Source organism: Vanessa tameamea, chromosome 10, assembly GCF_037043105.1.
Source record: "Vanessa tameamea isolate UH-Manoa-2023 chromosome 10, ilVanTame1 primary haplotype, whole genome shotgun sequence".
Classification (NCBI taxonomy): Eukaryota; Metazoa; Arthropoda; class Insecta; order Lepidoptera; family Nymphalidae; genus Vanessa; species Vanessa tameamea.
This window is the reverse complement of record NC_087318.1, coordinates 2,665,849-2,685,670: the sequence shown is the minus strand read 5'-3', so window position 1 is coordinate 2,685,670 and position 19,822 is coordinate 2,665,849. Positions and strand designations below refer to the sequence as shown.

At 31.5% G+C, this 19,822-nt stretch overlaps 1 protein-coding gene across 1 annotated transcript in view; it reads right to left on the bottom strand.

Annotated features, from left to right (window-relative positions):
- LOC113404017 (uncharacterized) overlaps positions 1 to 17,270 on the bottom strand; it is a 118,909-nt gene extending 101,639 nt beyond the window's left edge. Inside the window, exon 1 of the mRNA XM_026644748.2 lies at positions 17,162 to 17,270. The gene's annotated coding sequence lies outside the window, so the exon portion shown is untranslated. The remainder of the gene's footprint in view (positions 1 to 17,161) is intronic.
- Positions 17,271 to 19,822: the final 2,552 nt, after the last annotated feature.

Below are 19,822 nucleotides of genomic sequence, written 5' to 3'. Positions count from 1 at the left end.
TCAGCTATGTTTCTTATGTAACGATAAAGAATAAAAATGTTTAACATATACATCGATAAGAATAATAAATAATATTTAAAAATAGAATGAAACTTGTGAACCTAATATTAGCACAATATTTGCATATTTCTATTTAATATTGCATTTATTTAAAAACATAGAATTTACAAGTATGCATAAAAATATGTATACTTACGAGAAATTAGTAAATTAATTAATACAAAATGGCGTGTGTAAACTTTAGTTATTGAATGGCCGGTTTACTATTTCTATTTTTGAAATAACATTTTTCTGTAATAATATCGTTGGACAATTTACAGAGAAAATAAACTTTAAAATGACGACAAAGGAGGTACAATGTTTAATATTGTTCTATGCACAAAATATAAAGTTATACATACATACATGCACCCTGAAAATATCACACTACTTTTTGGGTAGTCGTGTAAAAACTAAAAAATGTTCAGGTAGATTTATATACAGATACAGAGCGCTTTATAGCGGTAACTATTATCAAAATATCGTTTTTAACCGTGGATTTAATAAAATAGGTTATTAACAACCGTTATACCTATACAGGCTATATATGTGGTCTTATGCGAAGTAAAAGAACAAACACACGGTATCCAATCATATCGATTTATTTTTCTCGTTTAAATATAATTTTTACCCTTTAAAAACTAAAAACCTAATTTTTTTTAAAGCTCATGTTGCTTTTTAATTTCTATGTTAGAAAGTGTACCAAAAAATATTGGGCAGAATCTATCATTTTTTTTTCATAAGAAATCATCATCTTTTTTATATCAACTACCGAAATATATATTGATTATGCGGCTTAAGTATGAAATTAAATGTGAAAAAATACAATTAAAATTTCTGTTGAAAAAAAAATATCCATTTCCGAACAACCTATTAGTATAATATAACATAACATGACGTCATGTACAACGTTAGTTTATACGTCATATAAATGTTACGTGCGAAAACTTACTGCTGCACTTTTTCAACAGTAAGTAGTTATATAACTAGGTGCCCACCAGACTTTATACGAGTAAAATTCATGCAAAGCTACTCGTCTTATTTCCACCATTTAAAGCTGAAATTTTCAAAAAATCTCTTGTTAGCGGATACTAAGACTACTACTTTATAAACGAACTTGTGTTATAATCTCAGCTCTATATTCTACTAGTACTACCAAAACTGGTTGATTATCTATTAGTTTAGGTTGTGCGTTGATGCCAAACAGGAGATATATTTTATAAATATAGATGAGAGTACGCTTGCGTGATCCGTGTAGTATAAGTTATTATATATCAATAAAGAGAAACAAAGGATGAATTGTAACGAATTTCGGCACATTGATAGCATTTATAAGATTTGACGATTCATCTTTTATTTACGAACAGCAAATTTTTGTACGGTAAATATTATGCGGTAATCTTTATTTGTATACTGTTGTTAAGTAGGAATTTCTCGTATGTATGGTACATACGAGAAATTCTAGACGACGTACTATATTTCTTTTAAATTCCAACCTCTTCATTTGATGTCTAATATACACATTAATTTACAGAACATTAAACGTAGTTATTAATTCGGTCTTCTAAATATATATTAATTGAAAATAAGTAAGCTAATACGCTAACTATAACTAAAGCATACAAATCATCACTCCCCATTATAGCAAATCGGTTCAGCGGTTCAAGCGTGAAGGGGTAACAGACAGACGTTACTTCCACATTTATAATATTAGTGTAAACATAAATTAATTTTAGAAAATCATACGATTTTTTATAACATTTTTTTTTCTTATTGATTATGTTGCACACTCTCGTCTTGTAAAACATACACCACTTGTGGGATTTATAATTACATTATGTGACTAATATGGAATCCGGACTGATTTGAAATGTCCGGTTTTATGTCTGGAATTTTCATATTTGGAATCGTTATTATTATCAAAATACATGTATTAATATTCTATTACTACTGATAATAGCTCTTTAATTAAATTTTCACGTCATTAAACTAACGATATTGGTACAATAATTATTCATTGCGTCGTTCCAGTCTCGTGCACATATGTTACAATGCAGGACTTAACAAAATGCCATTTATCAACTTAATTAAATCCTTCAAACTTAGCACAACTATTTTATAGAATAATTATTCTGAAGAAGCATGTAATGAGTTAATTTTACATGCGTTTAGTGAAATAGTTTTGTCAAAGATGCTTTTAAGGGTTTTATACCCAAAAACGGGAGCCTATTACTAAAACTCCGCTTGAATTTTTTACAGATAATATATGATTTTACAGATGCCGTTTTTATAGATAATGGTTAGGAACTCTTCGTGCGCGAGTCCGATTCGCCCTTGGCCGGTATTTAATACTATTAATCTATACTAATATTATAAATGTGAAAGTAACTCTGTCTGTCTGTCTGTCGCTCTTTCACTACCAAACCAATGAATCGAATTTGATGAAATTTGGTACGAAGGAAACTTGAACTCCAAGGAAGGACATAGGCTACTTTTTTCACCTAACACATGACAACCAACCACTAAAACGCGAGCGAAGCCGCGGGCGACAACTAGTAATGTATATATTATTATAAGAATACGAGAAATACGAACTTATTTTACAAAGCTGGTGCATTGGTGATGTAAGAAATGGACAATACTTTAAACGCCAATGTCCATGGGCGGTGGTGATCATTTACAATCAGCCAGTTTACCAGCCCATTTACGAGTCAGGCTAAATATTGCAAAAAAGAAAGAATAATATGACGACATTTTCATGTTCAACGATTATGTAACGAGATTTCTTGTCTGTTGATCGCAATGGGATTTCGTAAATTTTATATCGTGGTACTTTTCTGCTAAACTTACTTTTTATTTATTTATAAATTTTGTCTTTGTTGTATTTATATATAATTATTTTAAAATGTTTTCATGGTGTTTCTTTTTTAATTATTTTTTTTATTGATAAAATGTTTCTAAAATCTAAATGAGTAATATAAAAAAGGTGATAATTTTTCACTCACTAATACATATTTTAGGTACATGATAAGTATTTTCAAATCTATTAAAGTAATTTTATAATATTCAAGTAAGTATAAGACAATTCATTAATGATCATTTAATTTTAACGAATAGTATATATGACTACTGTTTACCGAAATTCTTTGATCATTATCATTGTTAAAATGTTTTGGACAACACTATACAGTTACCAAACATTAAAAATTAGAAAATTAATCTACAGACAGACAAAAAAAAATAATGTAGTTATCTGTATTAAGAAATACATAGTTCGTTTAAATCATAAAGTGCAATTAATTTATTTTTACACTATGAGATTAATGAGACTTGGACTGAAGTTAAATTGAGTTTAAATTGTTCTGTGTGTGTATTTAATAGATTATGCTCTGGATAAATTATATTGCTAGAGAATACACAAAATCCTGTCGAAATATATGACTAATGATGTTTGCCGAGATCTGAGCCTCAATTGTCTTCTTTGCATTCATTCCTATGTATTTAAACAAACGAAAAAAAACGTATAACAAATAAAAAAGACATCGTACAAATGTAAAATATTGTTCTGTAACTGTCGGTTGATGTCACATTGCTGGGCTAATTCCATTTGATTTTGGAGCTAATTCCATCACGCTGTTCCAAACACGTGGCAGAATACCAATGAAGTTACACACATGCAGGTTTCCTCACGATGTTTCCCTTTGCAGCCGAGCATGAGATGAATGTACTGAAAAGGCCACAAAAAACGTAAAAATTTGAAATCAATATAAAAGTTTACTAGAATTTTATAATTATTACAAGGTTAAATTGACTGTAAAGCGACTGTCTTTTCGGCAAAAACATAATTAGAAGTATATAGTATATAAAAACAAAATATTTTTAAAGCAACATTCTGTATTCTACCTAACGCAAACTATGTGATCGTCAAAAATAAAACTATTCTAAAATGTCGTTTGACTACTGTTTGTGATACAATGTTTGTTATAGCTCGGTGTGAACTTTTAGTACATAAAATACAAACCATTGCGTCATTTCAGCTGTTCCACGTGTTTTATTATGAAATAAAACATATAAATTATTATATAGTCCTGCTTATAAATTTGCTTTATTAAATTTTCCAGCAGTTAAGAGTAATTTTCTTCGTTTTACATACAACATTACATTACCGGATGATCAAATTTCCGCTCATTCTCCACGTCTAAACGTTTTACCCGCTTAACGTTATGGAAATTCTTCTTTAGGCGCGTTGAGTATTGTTAGAGGAAAATCTTATGGGGTCGTCATGGACTTGATGCTGTTAACTGATGTTGTATATATTTGTAGTTATGAACATGACGTGATGCACTAGGCTAGTAGGGAAACCTTATTTAAAAAGAAAAAACATAATTAATTCTTGTGAAATTAGTCTGTCTGAAAATAGTCTTTAAACATCCAGACTACTAGTCTGGCTATTTAAAAAAAAAGTAATTATCCAAAAAAAGAAGAAAACCTTTATTGTATTATAGATAAGTTTTCATTTCTGGTGGAAATGAAAAACAAAAAAAGAAATGAAAGACATGGCAGGAATCCTATTTTTTTTTTCTGTTATGTACTTGTTTCTTTTTTAAGGCCAACAATACTAGCAAGGTACAAACAATACCGGTTATTTCTAACCAATCATTGTCAGGCAAAGTATACGCTTCACTAATGAATGTAGGCGGCGTTTACTGGGCGTTCATTTTATTGTTTTATTTTGTTCGCTTTAAATTGTCGTCCTTATTATTAGAAATTGTGGTCATCGATATTTATATAAACGGTACCGAGATCTCATTCTACATAATCATTGTATAACAGTTATAACACTAAAGGACGATTTTGCGATGGAATAAAATCATATCATATCAAAACATTTCTTTTGGACAAAAGTCATCTGGCAAATTCAATAAAATACAGCAACATTTCACGACATCGCATCGTGCGTAATAATACATGTGTTTTCTTGGAAAATATGCAAATCCGAACATAAACTTAGCCTTATGTTTTAGCCTCAGCTCAGAGTGAACTTTAACAAATTCTCACAAGTACTATATTAGTCGAGTGGCTTATGCAGACAAGGATTGATCCACCTCGTTTCAACCAGCGGGAGTTGTTAGAGCCGAAGTCCGGGCACAGTATTCAAGAAACGATTTGTTGTGCTTAAAGTTAGTAAGTATTGACTGCGAGGTGTAATTCAAGAGTCTGCTGCAGCGTCAATAAAAAAACGTAAGTTACGAAATCGCATCTATGACGTATAAATTTATAGGAATCGTTACTGAAGTACAACATCTATATGATATAACTCTATAAAAAATTGTCGTTTTTTTTTAATTCGCTTAATTTGTTGTAATTTTTTTCCATTACACCTATTTAGCGTGTTTCAAAGAAGGTATTTCGATAAAAATTATCATACAGTATAATTCAACGTGTAACGTAGCCATCGCAACGCGTGGCAGGGCTGCTAATATATAAATCGAGGCTTGGGGTTCTTAACAAACACATCTGATTGAGTAAATATCACCTCTACGAGTAAGGTCCAGGAAACACTTCATGAATGAAAGTAGGTGTGCCAAGGAAAAATCTGGCAATTCCTTTTCAAACAATTTATTGACACGTCGATTTAAATTTTATTGTTAACGTATAATTTATTTTAAACAAGAACGTGGATTTAACGCTTGTCAAATATAAAGCGAGTGAAATTACGAAGCCAATTTATTTATATAATAATATGATGTACTAAAAGCCTTCTCCAAAAAGTCCTGCATTTTCTGGTATAAGTTTTATATATATTGGTTTGCATTTAGTTAGGCATAACCAGAAAAGCCTTTTCTCATTATAAGGCTTTTGTTCATTATTCCATAATGAAAAAAGCAAAGTAATCAGACAAAAACTATGTCAATGGTTTACTATTACATAAAATAAAACCTTGAATTTTATCCGTCTTTAAAACTATCAATATACCTAATTTAAAAAATAAAAAAAAAACTGCATTAAGTTAATCGAATCGCTTTCATTCGGCCGCCATTTTGAACTATTGTTCTGTCCACTCCCCGTGAAAGCATATTACATTTGACGATAAAGAGTTATTGAACGTTGTGGTTAAAAAAATATTTTCATACAGAAATAAGTAATAATAAGGTCAATGAACTGTTAATTGATATGACGTCACTCGAAATTTGTGTGCTCTTATTGAGCCCAGTGGAATTCGTAATGATGGCTAGAGACCTGATGGTCTGACTTTGGTTTCCTTTGAACGAGATTGGGTTGTATTTGTGAGACGCTACATGCATTGATACGCTAACCCCATCTCATAACAGAGAAACAGTGATAAAAGCCGAAATCGCCTCGATAAGCAGGAGCGAACAAACAATGTAAATATTCGTCTTTTATTTTAAATTATGTCTTTGTAAATTTTTCAAAAATTATATAAGTACTACAATACTTTGATTTTAAAAATTCCATATCTCAAAATAGAAGAATGATCTTTCTAAATTTAAATGTTACAATAATTGACCTCAAAACTTAGGTTTTAAACCAATAACGTTTCAGGTCATAATTCTAAGCCACAATATTTTTATAAGCCACCCCTGACACCTGATCAGAATTAAATTATTTACTAAATACATTATACGGAATAGAATAACCAATAATTTTATTAATGTGATTAATTGTCTTATCTTCATGTTCTGAAACAAGATCGATGCTGTTGTCGCTAACCGGTAAATACTCTCACATCACCTGAGGTTGTTTGAGGAGCCTTGTGTTATTAGTTTAGTTCTACAACTCTACATGTTGATCGGATTTGCGATTCAACGGGAAAATTCTACTAGCAATCTTGCCATCGCTCCATATTTCCATTTGTACAGTAGCTATTTTTATTTGTATATAATTGACTTTAAGATTAATAATTATTTTGTTAAATACATATTTGGCCTCCACGAGTACTTGGAGTTTAATGTTAGTGGCAATATTCTGTTTTTGATATGTTTCACTTGAAAATGAAAAAAATGAAAAATAGTTTATTCTTTATCAAGTTGTACATAGCAAATAAAGGTTGGGACCCTCTAGTGAGTATAATATAATACTCGTGACAGAAGGGCCCGCTCTTCCATAACATACAATTCTGTCCATGTTCTTAAAAAGAATAAACAATATCTTACTATATACTAAAACTCACAATCAGTAGGTAAACTAACATTATATCAAAATAAATTTTACTTGTGTGTGCGTGTGTGTGTGTGTGTGGGCGTGTGTGTGTGTGTGTGTGTGTGTGTGTATGTGTGTGTGAGTGCGTTTGTGTGTGTGTGTGTATGTGTGTGTATGTAGAGTAGGTGGGTGTATGTGTAGATTACAGTAGATTAGATTGTATTGTACTTGTATTACGCGATTCTATACTTAGCTTACTTCAAAGAATTTACTTAAAAATGCAAAATCATATCTTATGAGAATCAATTCAGCTTTAGTAGATATTGATACGTCGATGAGGTGCATAATGTATAACTCTATCGCCATATCCAATTGGCATACCGTATGAATTACATCATCGACTTAACAAGATCGCTATTTCGTTTAATAATGTGCAGAAGTTTATTTGTGTGTGTTTTCGGGAGTAAATATTAAATTGCGTGTATTATAACGATGTTTCTTTTTAGAATGGAAGTTCGTTGGTAAAATTATGAAACATTACCAGACGTGGTGTCTAAATAATATAGAATCGTGTATAGTTCAATATCGCAAAAATCTCGCTCATTTTATTTGGATGGCATTATATAACATTAAAATAGATATCATAAAAAAATTGGTCACTTATGTGCATTATGTCTTATGCAAAATATCACCTAATGCTTAAACAAAAATGGATTGTTATGTTTTGACCGTTTGATCATATAATAAGAATATATTTTTTTTAAATATTCTACAAATTTAAATAGATATTTCGATAAGCGCTGTGTCATGATACTTGCTAATAATAATAGCTTTCAGCGAACTATTTGTTTGACGTTGTTGCCTGACACTAATGTCATATCGATGTTACGTGTTTGTTTCAGGGCGTGGGCAGAAATAGGTCGATACGAGGGCGCAACAAGTAGTAAAAAGAGAGGTCCAAGGATTCCGAACAAAACACCTGTGACACCCTAAAGAAGATTTGTAGCTAAACCCGCAATGATTGATAGACGACGCTACGACATTTGAGGAGCGCTGGACGATAACAATATTATATTTTGGTAAGTATATACCTAGTTATTTAAGAATAAAAGATAATTTAAATTGTATATATACATTTCAATAGATTCTAAAAATATATATACTTTGTACAAGAATTATAGCCGACGTGAGTAATTACATCGCAAATATTTATAAAAAAAACTTAAGTTATTGACTTGTTGTTGACTTTCTTTATGAATATTTGATTAAAAATTTTGTATAAATATTTTTCACGCCGATATTCATCATGAAATCCAATCGCACGCTAATCTAAAACAAAATTCCATTTATAATTAATATTATAAAATTGCTAGTAATTCAAACAAGAAAGTGGTTCTTCAAGCATTTTTATTTTTTCAGTTTTGTTATGGCGTTATACTTGTCGCGAAACATTCTGCCACAACCCATAGCAGATGGTATTTTTGACATTCTCACTCTTCAGTATTACAAGTCTCGTTTAATATTTCTCAGTTTCCTACCACGGATTTTTTTAAAAGCTTAAAATAAAATTATAAATGGATGAGTAAATTAACAGCCTGTATATGTCCCAGTGCTCAGCTGCTCCAATGCAGAACGCAGGTTTCCTCACGATGTTTTCCTTCGCCGACGAGCACGAGATGAATAATAAACACAAATTAAGCACTTGTAAATTCAGTGATGCTTCCCCCGGGTTTCAAACCGCGATCTTCGTATCGTATTTGCTTTTTAAAAAAAAATAGGGGTTTGCGAATAGAACAAATAAACCAGGTCAATCAACGTTTTGAATATTTTCCGTATTGTCTGAGTATAATACAAATTCAGCCTACAATTTGGACTAACACGAATGATTGAGAATTGAAAGACCAATCCTATGGGGACGAGTGTTGTCAACAAAGAAAACCTCAACCTCAACACAATATGGAATAATTGCTAAGAAGAAAAAAGGAAAATATGTACCAATACAATTAAACTTGAATATTGTGTAAATCTATGTAGATTGTAGGTATTCCACAATTTAATTTTTGTTATTTTGTATGTATATTTAATTTAAGATTTTATTATATAACACAAAATACAAAATTTATTTCGGATATTCTAGAATTTAATGATATGAGAGCAATCTTAAAAGGGTTTTTATTCGTGTATCAACACGAAATCTTAGAACAAAAGCTTTTGACATTTATAGTATTTAACACTAATAATAAAACCTGAACATTCCAATAAAAACCGGTTCAACCGTTTTAAACATTCTCTTTTTTTTAAGTTGTGAAATCCGAATAATAGCGAATAGAAAAATAGAACTAAGAAGGATAAGTGCTGTCAAACAAGGAAGAGGCCTCAGCAAAACAGGATTGATTCAAAGAGGAAAAATATTTGCTAAAACAATTAACTTTTGATAACACTTATAAGAATGGGCGTATCCTTATTCCATTATCATTTTTGTAATCTTGTTAAGTGAATTAATAATTTTTATTTTGCAAACAGTCCTACGGATATTCTAGAAGCATTTGTCATATCTTATCTTAATCATAATCTTTATATGTATAATTATTTCAAAACATCCTCGACGTAAGATCTCAAACATTTTTTAAATATTTATACAAAAAAATAAAAAAATCGTGCAAAAGTAAACGGATAATATGAAATAATTTGTTTTATAGAAGAACATTTAAAAAAACTGACGTGTATTTACTGAAACGTAATTTTGGACGATTAGTATAAAATCGATACCGAAAAAGTAAACTGCGGTAAAAATTGACATCACCTTAAAATAATAATAACCATTAATAATTCTATCCATCCACATAAATAGGGGCGCATTTGACGATTTTTATACTATTGGTTTATATATACGAGTTTAATAATAATCAAGCAAAAGGCGCATTTGATAGTAACTTTGCCAACGATTCTTGAAATACACAATTGTCTTAAAGGACACAACTGACATATTTCCTCGAAATGTCAAGTTGAAAAAGCACTTAGATATACTGCGTAGTTTTGAATAAAATATTTGCATCTGAACACACAATTTGTTTATTGAAAAGCTCTTACGTCATATTGAATGAAATAGACGTACAGTACACGGTAGGCATTTGCCTCCACTCCAACTGATGGTAAGTGGTAGTGTAATCCAAACGCAGAGATGGTTAGTACAGTCAGGGAGAATATGGCTAATATGATAGTGCAATCATTGAGGTAGGAAAGACACAATTATCAACGTATAACATGTCTTCAAAAACTAGACAAGTGTGGCAGAACAGGCTGATTCTCTTATGATATCATTTTTATAACTTTTAATTGAACATCTTAGTGACAATGGTATCAGAAGTTTTAGTTTTAGCGCATACGGAAAAACGAAATGTTGTCGCAGGTACATATCAAAGGAAATGTGATTAGATTTATAGAAGTGAACGTGGAATAACTAATCGTTGTATAAACATTTTCCAGTTAGCGACAACAGCATCGATCTTGTTTTAGAATATGATTAGACAAGTAATTAAGTATTAATGATAAATGTTTAAGAAAAATTTCGATAAAATTTAAGTGACAGATCGGAGTCTTGACTTTGGAAGTGTGTATACTCACGTGTTTCGGAAAGCACGTAAAGGTGGTCATGAGCCCGAATTTCTTCCGGTCGTGTCGGATTTGCTGTCCCGTCCAAACTAGTTGTACATTAATGACATTCAAAAAGCAAGAGTACCGCTATTATTTATATGTATCAAATAAAGATTTTCAATTTTGATCACGTGTTTCCTTTATCGGTACAAACGCCCAATATTTATTGATAAATTTTCTCATAAATTCCATTCAATACATTTTAAGCAATTTTTATAATACCAATTATTTAATTTCCATACTTTTTAACATATATTTCATATTTTAAAGGTTCTAATGTAAACTTTATTATTAAAACTGAAACAGAACAGGTCAGAAGTGCAAATTTCGACAAACATACGTTTTCATGATTCCAGAATGATATTCTCCGTTTTAGATATATTTTTATGTATTTGAATATTTGTTTGTTGTAACCGTACGTGTGTTGCTGTATGTGTGTCGTTTGAGTAAACGTTTATACGGCGTGTGTAATATTTTGAATGATGCAATAATATTTACGTTTTTTCGTGTAGAAACTAGTCAAATAAAGGAGATAAACCATACCCCCAAATATATTTTTATCCGTATGCAGTGTACATCATGCTGTTACTGATTTTTCTTTATATTATCTTAGGTACGTATGACAAAATAATATGATATATATAACCCAGCTAAATGAAGGAGTCCTTAAGGACTAGCTCGTATAACCCGTTTCGTCATGATTTTCCAGATAATATTTTGCAACAAGAGCTGTAAACTTTAAAGTAGTTATATTTTAAGAAAATTTTAAGCTACTTTTATTTATATATATATTATATATAAGTTACTATTATAATTATCATCGGTTTATTAATAAACAAAAAAAAAACATATAACGAAGTAATATTTTTTCACATAACCTTAAAATAAAAACGCTTTTAAAAGATAAATATAAATACACGCTATAAATAAACAAATAAAACTTCTATTTATATCCATGCTTTTATGGACTTAAAGAAATCTTCAATATGAAATGTCAAAGTAACTTTTTAATAATTCACGGTCAGCGGCACGTGGGTTTTAATATGAATACATTTACAAAGGACGATATGTTTCCGTGACTTTGTACTGTGGTCTTTGTACATGGGATGTACTAACCCCTGGGAACCTTTTGATTTCCCGAGGTAAAACTACTTCGTGTATGTACACCCTGATCATATCAAGCTTGGTATAAAAGTATCTAGTTGTTTCGGCGTCATCCATCCGCTTCAATGGATAGCGTATGAAAACTGGATAAATATTTACCACCAAACACGTTTTTCGTGGAACTAATATGATTACTTATATATATATGTGTTATATATATAACATAGAGTAACGAAGCCTACTAAGTAGGAAACTAAAATGATCGGAACCAAAACCAAAGGGGTATTAAAGATATGTTTCGATCCTAACAATTTAAATAAAAATGTCATGTGAGAGAGAATTATTCGATTCGATAGCGCTGTAAGAAATATCAACCATGCCTTACATCGCCAACGCACCACCAACTTGGGAAATAAAGTGTCACAATCAAACAACAAAATTTAAGTATTGCCTGTCTTAGCATTAGAATATCCAATGAGTACATGGTACCTACCCAGGCAGATTTGGACAAAGCCAAGACCAAAGACCAAGTGTAACAATTTTCTGTTTTCTGATTAAAACAGATCCGTACAGTTTTTATTGATCTTGAACAGGATTTTACCGAACACAACAAATTGGTAGTTTGGTTTTTATACTATCGAAATGAATATACGGTAGATTTTAACGTGCTCCTTGGCCTTTTATAATGCCATTCGGGTTGCGGTAAAACATTGACACCTGTTTTTGCTTCCCGCAAAATAAAGAGTGTTTTTCATCCTGTTACGTAAATAGAGACAAAAAACACTTTCCCCGAAGGAACCAGGAAGTGACGTCGCTTTATGTATATAATGTAGAAAGATAAAGAGGTAGCAATTAACAGTTTTATAAGAGCGCATAATTTCAATCGGTCAATTTGAAAGTTGGTGAAAAAAATTATGTGTGGTAAGGTGTACTTCGCCAATAAGAGAGTTTCTATTCAAATCAGGAAGTACTCAAACTCATTCCGAAATAAAAATGGAAATTAGAATTTAGAAATACCTACCATAATTGCAATTTGTAAAAAAAAAAGTATAGTGCAGTGTATATACCGGTTTGGAAGTCAGTCATTCTTTTGAAAGGTCAAGAATTTATAATATTTCAGCTTCGATTTATATTCGGCAAATATCCGGAATTTTAGTGAAATAGTCGGCCGAATACGAATCTTCGGTAAACCAATCAAAAATTCCGACAATCGTACGTAAATCGACTGTTTCGAACACCTCTAAGATATTAATAATTGTATGTTCTTCTTAGTTTTCATAATATATCCTGTGTGATACGCATATTATGTTTCATAACAAAATATATTAATATATTTTATTTTCCATAGTTACGTCTAGTGAGCGAACCGTTAAAACAACTTTACCGATAAATGAGTGAACTTAGTATAGACGCTTTGGGCATAGTTCCCAAACATAGATTATACTATTATAATGTTAGCGAGTTCTATTCGCCTCAGTAAATAATCAATAGTATCAAAAAAGTAGTTTGTTATCATATTATTTTATTATAACCAGCTTAAATTGGATTTAAGCAGTTTTAATTTGTTTACATATTAATTTATCTATACATATAATACAATTGAAGTGTCTCTTTGTAATATTAAAATAACCCATTTTTATTAAATGCATATGTATGTATACACGGTACTTATACCAAAATAACATTTTTTACAATTTTTTTGTTTGTCTGTCTGTCTGTTTGTTCCGGCTAATCTCTGGAACGACTGAACCGATTTCGACGGGACTTTCACTGGCAGATAGCGGATGTAATAAGGAGTAACTTACTTTTATTTTAGAATTATATATAGAATCAAAATAAAATCACGCTACAACATCCAAATAACTTAAATTCAAACAACGCGCCCGAAGTCGCGGGCACAGCTAGTTTCCAAATATAAAAATACTCTACTTAAGTTTGCAACGAAGCATTTTCCGATAGCATCCAACTAAAGATTCCCTGGGCGAAAAATGAACAAGCCCTTCTGTCACCAGTGGAAGCAATAAGTCGGGGAAATGAAGAAGAACTGCTTAATCGAATTCGACGAAACCTACACCTGATGTTTATTTTGCTATTACGCGTCGAATGTAATTCGTTCTCACGATATTTGAGACCTAATACGCGTAACGAACATGTGTAGTTACTAGTTAGTGAGCGAGCGTGTCGGTATATGCTCATGTTTCATAGTAACCACGATTCGAGTTGAGAACAATATAAATCAACTCAATCAATAAAGGTTCTATGTTCCTGCATTTTGGCGTTACAGCGCTCACAAATATGAAGATGTTTTTTTTTTATTTATAAAAATACTGAACTAATATAATATATAAAACTTATACTAGAAAATTGACCGCTTCCTTGATTATCCTTCTTTGATATTGAAATATAGGGGCGCAGAACTTGAGATCCTGAGTTCAATCCGCAGGACGCTCCGATAATTTTTTTTGTCGAAAAATTTTGAGTATCAACTCGAAGCAGTTGGAAACGTGTACAGTCCCGCGCAAGTAAAGGCGTTGTTTATTCGTCTGTATTCTTTCCGATCGTGTCGGATTTGCCGTCTCGACGGATTATAAACGCGAAGGAATAGAGAGTGTAAACTTGTGCACAATAATATGTCCCGCGTAGTTAGGTAGTCTCCCTTGAGTTTGTCTGCCGTGGCTGAAATCGGCCAGAACGACATCACAAGAAAAGGCAGTGCGTTTAAGACGTTTTAGTATAAATAATACATGACAAAGGTCTACCGACGGTTTTGCTTGTATGAGTACGTGTAATGAAAAAAAAATATAGTTAATATTACGACGTAATTATTGAAATAATGAGCGTTCATAAGTTGTTGTAGGTATACCTTACAATAACAACTTGTAATAGCTGTATCAAATTTAAATTGCTACCGTGATGAATAATGTATAAGGAAACATTATAATTTGTATCGTATCATTAATTCACTTTAACCTTTTGTAGCAACTTGCCCCCATTTTGCTCTCAAGATTTGACATTATTTATTTAAAAAATAAGCTGTCTCCACACTTCGTTATCTATTCCAGCCGTATAGCTGTTACCTAAAAATACATGATATCAACTACAAGTCCCATGAGCCTGATATATAATTTAATTTATTTACTTTTAATATTATTAAATAAATTTACATGTTATAATTGCTCTGTACGTTTTATCTTATAAAATTTAATGTTTTTTTTTTAATTCCGTGTATTAACTAGTACTTTATAATTATAATAATTAATGTACATTAATTAATAACAGAGTTTCATCAAACAAAGATAATAAACTGAAATCAACAGTCTAGATTTTATTTTAAAACAATAATTATTACAGTAAATAGGAATCTCGGTGGCGGTGTCATCGATATCGACGTTTATTGATATAACGTATAGTTAAAGAAAAACCATAAATATTTAACAAAAAAGTAATAATAATAAACACAGCGTTTCGTTAATATCACGTACTGTACGGTATATACTCCTTGTACAGTGCGGTGGCAAAGAGAGGATACGACAAGACTGCATAAGAGAGCGTCATCCTGATGTCACTGAATATATCTTATGAAATATAGTCGCTGTTTTCGCACGCAAACGAAATTTTAGACTGCTTAATACTTCAACATAAACTATGTCTCAGATACGTATAGTATCTACTGCCCAGAATTGCTATTCTAAAACACTATCATTGTATTTCACATAATTGACATTATGTTAAAGTTCAGTTACTTGATATAAAAGTAAAAATATAATAGTAAAATAGTTAGGTAATATAACTGTTCTCTTTTCGTATTGCAATCTGTTATCTGTGACTGAGTCCATTTTTTCAATATGGAACTCGTAATTTTTCCGCCTGCCTTTTTCCAGGTCACAGATTACCACACTGTCAATTTCCGTCACGATCGGTTCAGTGACTCAGCTATGGTGACGTGCAAACAGACAGATAGATCGAGTTTTAATATTACTGTAAATACTAACACATGCGGTTCTACCGCGACAATTTCACAAAACATTTATTTTTATACTATAGGTGGCAAACGAGCAGAAGGCTCACCTGATGGAAAGTGACTTCCAACGCCCATGGATATCTGAAACACCGGAGGCTTACAGGTGCGTTGCCGGTCTTTAATACGTCTGTAGCGCTTGCTATCTCGAACATTAAAATTATCCTAAAAATAATTAGACATTGTATGGATTTGAATTGGAGAACGTACGCTATGAAATGAATTCTATATTTTAAATTGTAAGTCGTATAATAAAAAAATCTTAAACCTTATAGTGATAGTCAATCTCCCAGTACATAGTTTTTTATATAAAGATCAAGGTATTCTTTTGGTTAAACATGATTGTGGAAAAAAATGGTTTTGTTTTCATGTAACCGAATTCTGTCACCGTTATAAGATAAAATTTAAAATAGTTTTTAAGTGTAATCATGAGTTTATCAGCAAAAATGTTACATCAAAATTGGTCTAGCGGTTTTTGCGTAATGCATGACCAAAGACAAAATGTTCTAATTATAGTGCTCACGTTCTATGTTAATTAGTTTTTCCGTTCAGAATCACAGGTAAACGAAATTTCATAGATAGATAAAATCGTACAACAAATTCAAATTTTTTGTGATTTTCTCAACCGATCCCAAACAATAATTAACTTCGTTATCTTAAACGTGTGTTGCGTGATAACTAAAATTAATGAGTGACAGTTGTATTAGCCCTCACGAATTTTATAACTTCGTCACATTACCACAGAAAATATTTCTGAAAATACCTTGAAATAAATCGATAAATTTATAGAAACTTGTATAGAAATGTACATATTAATGACTTGACGAGCGTTAATCGACCAGTAATTTTAAATAATATCCTAAATCAAGTCTAAATTTATAATTTTGATCAAACATATTATTAAAATCCAGTCGACAATGTTTATGTTCAAGTTTCGTAGTGACACTACATGATTATAACTTGTAAATAAACCGAAATGTTCGTCATCGTTATAGGCGTACGTAGCACAAAAACCATAAAAAAGCTCCACAAACCACACCACTTAAGAGTTGATAAACATTCACGCAAATAAATACGTATACAACGTAGCGTGCAAGTAAAAAAACTTCGAACGAGCTATAAAATAAAGAGCTGAAGTGAGAATTATTACACGATATCACCATTTAGTGGAGTAACAATAACGACCTGTTGAAAACTGGGTTGCTGTCCTGCTCTAGCGTTATCGGTCACGTATGTGCGTCTCGTTTTGTCTTTACGGGGTAAGCGCGACGCGTCCGCACGAGCCGGCACTTCGGGTCTCACTGAGCGCCCTCCGATCTATAAGAGAGCGCTCCGCCCGCCCACGGAATACGAGTCCTGAATAAGGGGAACGGTAAATAGAATCGGTCACCTGCCACAATGACACGCATCAATAATATTGTTTTAAAAAATAGATTACGTATTCCTATAGAGGAACTGAAGTAAGGTAAGTTTATTAAAAAATCGAAACCAAGTCGGTTCTACCATTCTCTATATTGTTCAATACAATTTCATGATTTATTGAATAAATAATAATATAAAAATAAAAAACATAAATTTTCTATAAATTAAAAGTTCGTTTTTATGTATACTTTACTTTACCAGTAATATTATAATATTATGTTTCATAGTAAACATTACTTGCTTAATGGCAAACCATATTAACTCCAATCGAAATGCTTAGCGTAAAATTAGCGCAAATTTTGAGTTACTTTCAAGTGATGTCGGCATTCCGAGTGACAAGGATCGACACAGGTAGGTTGGTACGATTGAAACGCAAAAGCAATATTTTTAAGGGTAGCAATCACTTCTACCGGCACAACGCAAGGAGCGTTAAAATATTAATCTAAAGAAATGAAACAAATCGACTACTCAACGGATGTTCTTTTTTTAAATATACATTACGTGACCATAGATAATGTATGCTATCGTTTACAGTGATGTTGATTAAAAAAACATTTTTTGTATACATTGGGTTCTTATAAAAATCTAAAATGACTTTATCCGCGCGAATTTATAAAACTACCTGATGACACAAACCGTCACCACACATGTTACCACCTCGAGGGGTGAATAAAAGAAAAGTTCCCCGGGACTCAAACTATCTCCACGTCAAATTTCATCTAAATCGGTTCGTCGTTTAAGCGTGAAAAGGTAGCAGACAGAGTTTCTTTCGAATTTATAATATTTGTATAGATTTTCAGTTGCCAATGATACCTAATTTTTTTTAAATACAATAAATATATTTTCTTTTCAAATCTAGTGCCTTATATTTTCATTTATATAAGAAAAGAGACACGATTCAAGTAGAAAATATTTTTTTCAACTTATCATAAAATAACTAAGTAATGAAATTAGAATGAATAGAATTATTTACAATATTACATATGAAAAAAAAGGATATTATAATAAGATTTACGAGGTTAATATTTCTAGAGTATAAACTGATTATGAAATTTCCACGAAGTAGTACTGAGGTCGACGCTAAGTGGCGCTTAATCGGCGCTTTTGAATTGACCATTCAAGAGAATTGGCACCGAGTAAATCGGAATAGAAGTAAAGCAATAAGATTAGAAAACGAGCTTTGATTTGATTGATATTAATTTGTGTAAAAAATCCCTTTAGCACTACTTTTGTCTATTTATTTATTTCCTAGTCAGGAAGAATGGCTAATGGACCACCTGATCGTAAGTGGCCACTCATATACATTTTAAGTATAAGCAATATTAGCACCAAACTTCGAAAGTAAGATAATATTATGTCCCTTATGTCTGGCTCATCTTTCAAACCGAAACATAATAACATTAAGTATTGGTGTTTAGCAATGGAATATTATGATGATTGTATGAAAATACAGTAATATACTAGATTAAGTTATGAGAAGTATGAATGACTGTCACTGTGTGTGTAAATATAAATAACCTCCCTGTCCTCCGTACGCTCAGTCCGAGGCTATTTAAATTAGCAAGATAAAGATCAGGCACCCACCAACGGCTTTACGCCATAGGGAACACGCTGCTAACTTCTTAATTCGAGATGATGTGTTTTTGTGATTTTGTGCCCCATATTGTACAATCGGTAGCTGTACGTACGATTTAACAACTACGACGGGAAATAGCTGGGATCGGACAACATATTTATATTTAAAGAACAGACTAGAGCAACCTTATATGGTTAAGTTGTTGGGATTGTAAAAATTATCAGTAATATTTATATATATAATTGTAAATGTGTGCTGTTGAATAAAGGCCATTTCTTCTCCTGAGGACTTGGTACAGAAGCTTATTCAAACACGCTGCTCCAATGGGAATTGGTGGACGCACATATCGCAAAATTGTATTTGTCACATACAGGTTTCCCCTTCACGGTGTCTATTGACATTCTTTTCGACGACGCATGAAATTGTTTATGAAAACAGACGTGCTTAACATAAAACCTCGACTTTTTTTTGGATCATCAGAAATTATTAGAGTTTCATAATGTTTATTGTTTTACTACGGAGTAGTAAGTTAATTACCATATTGAGACCTTGGCTTGGTGGAAGAATAGCTTTTACTCAATACGGCGTGTATTGAGTAAAAGCTATTCTTAATAAGCAATACAAATACGATATTAGCATAACGTTTTGTCATTTTACAGGAGAAGAACTTTGGAAAGAGTGTCCCTCTGACGTGACATAACCTATGCCCAACCTGAAATGAAAATTTCATTAAGGTTTTTAATTAATTTAAGGTATTGTATAAATCACAATCTTCAAAGATAAAGACTGATGTTTTCTAAGCACCACCATGATAAGACGATTAACTTGCGCGTAGGTTCATACAATAC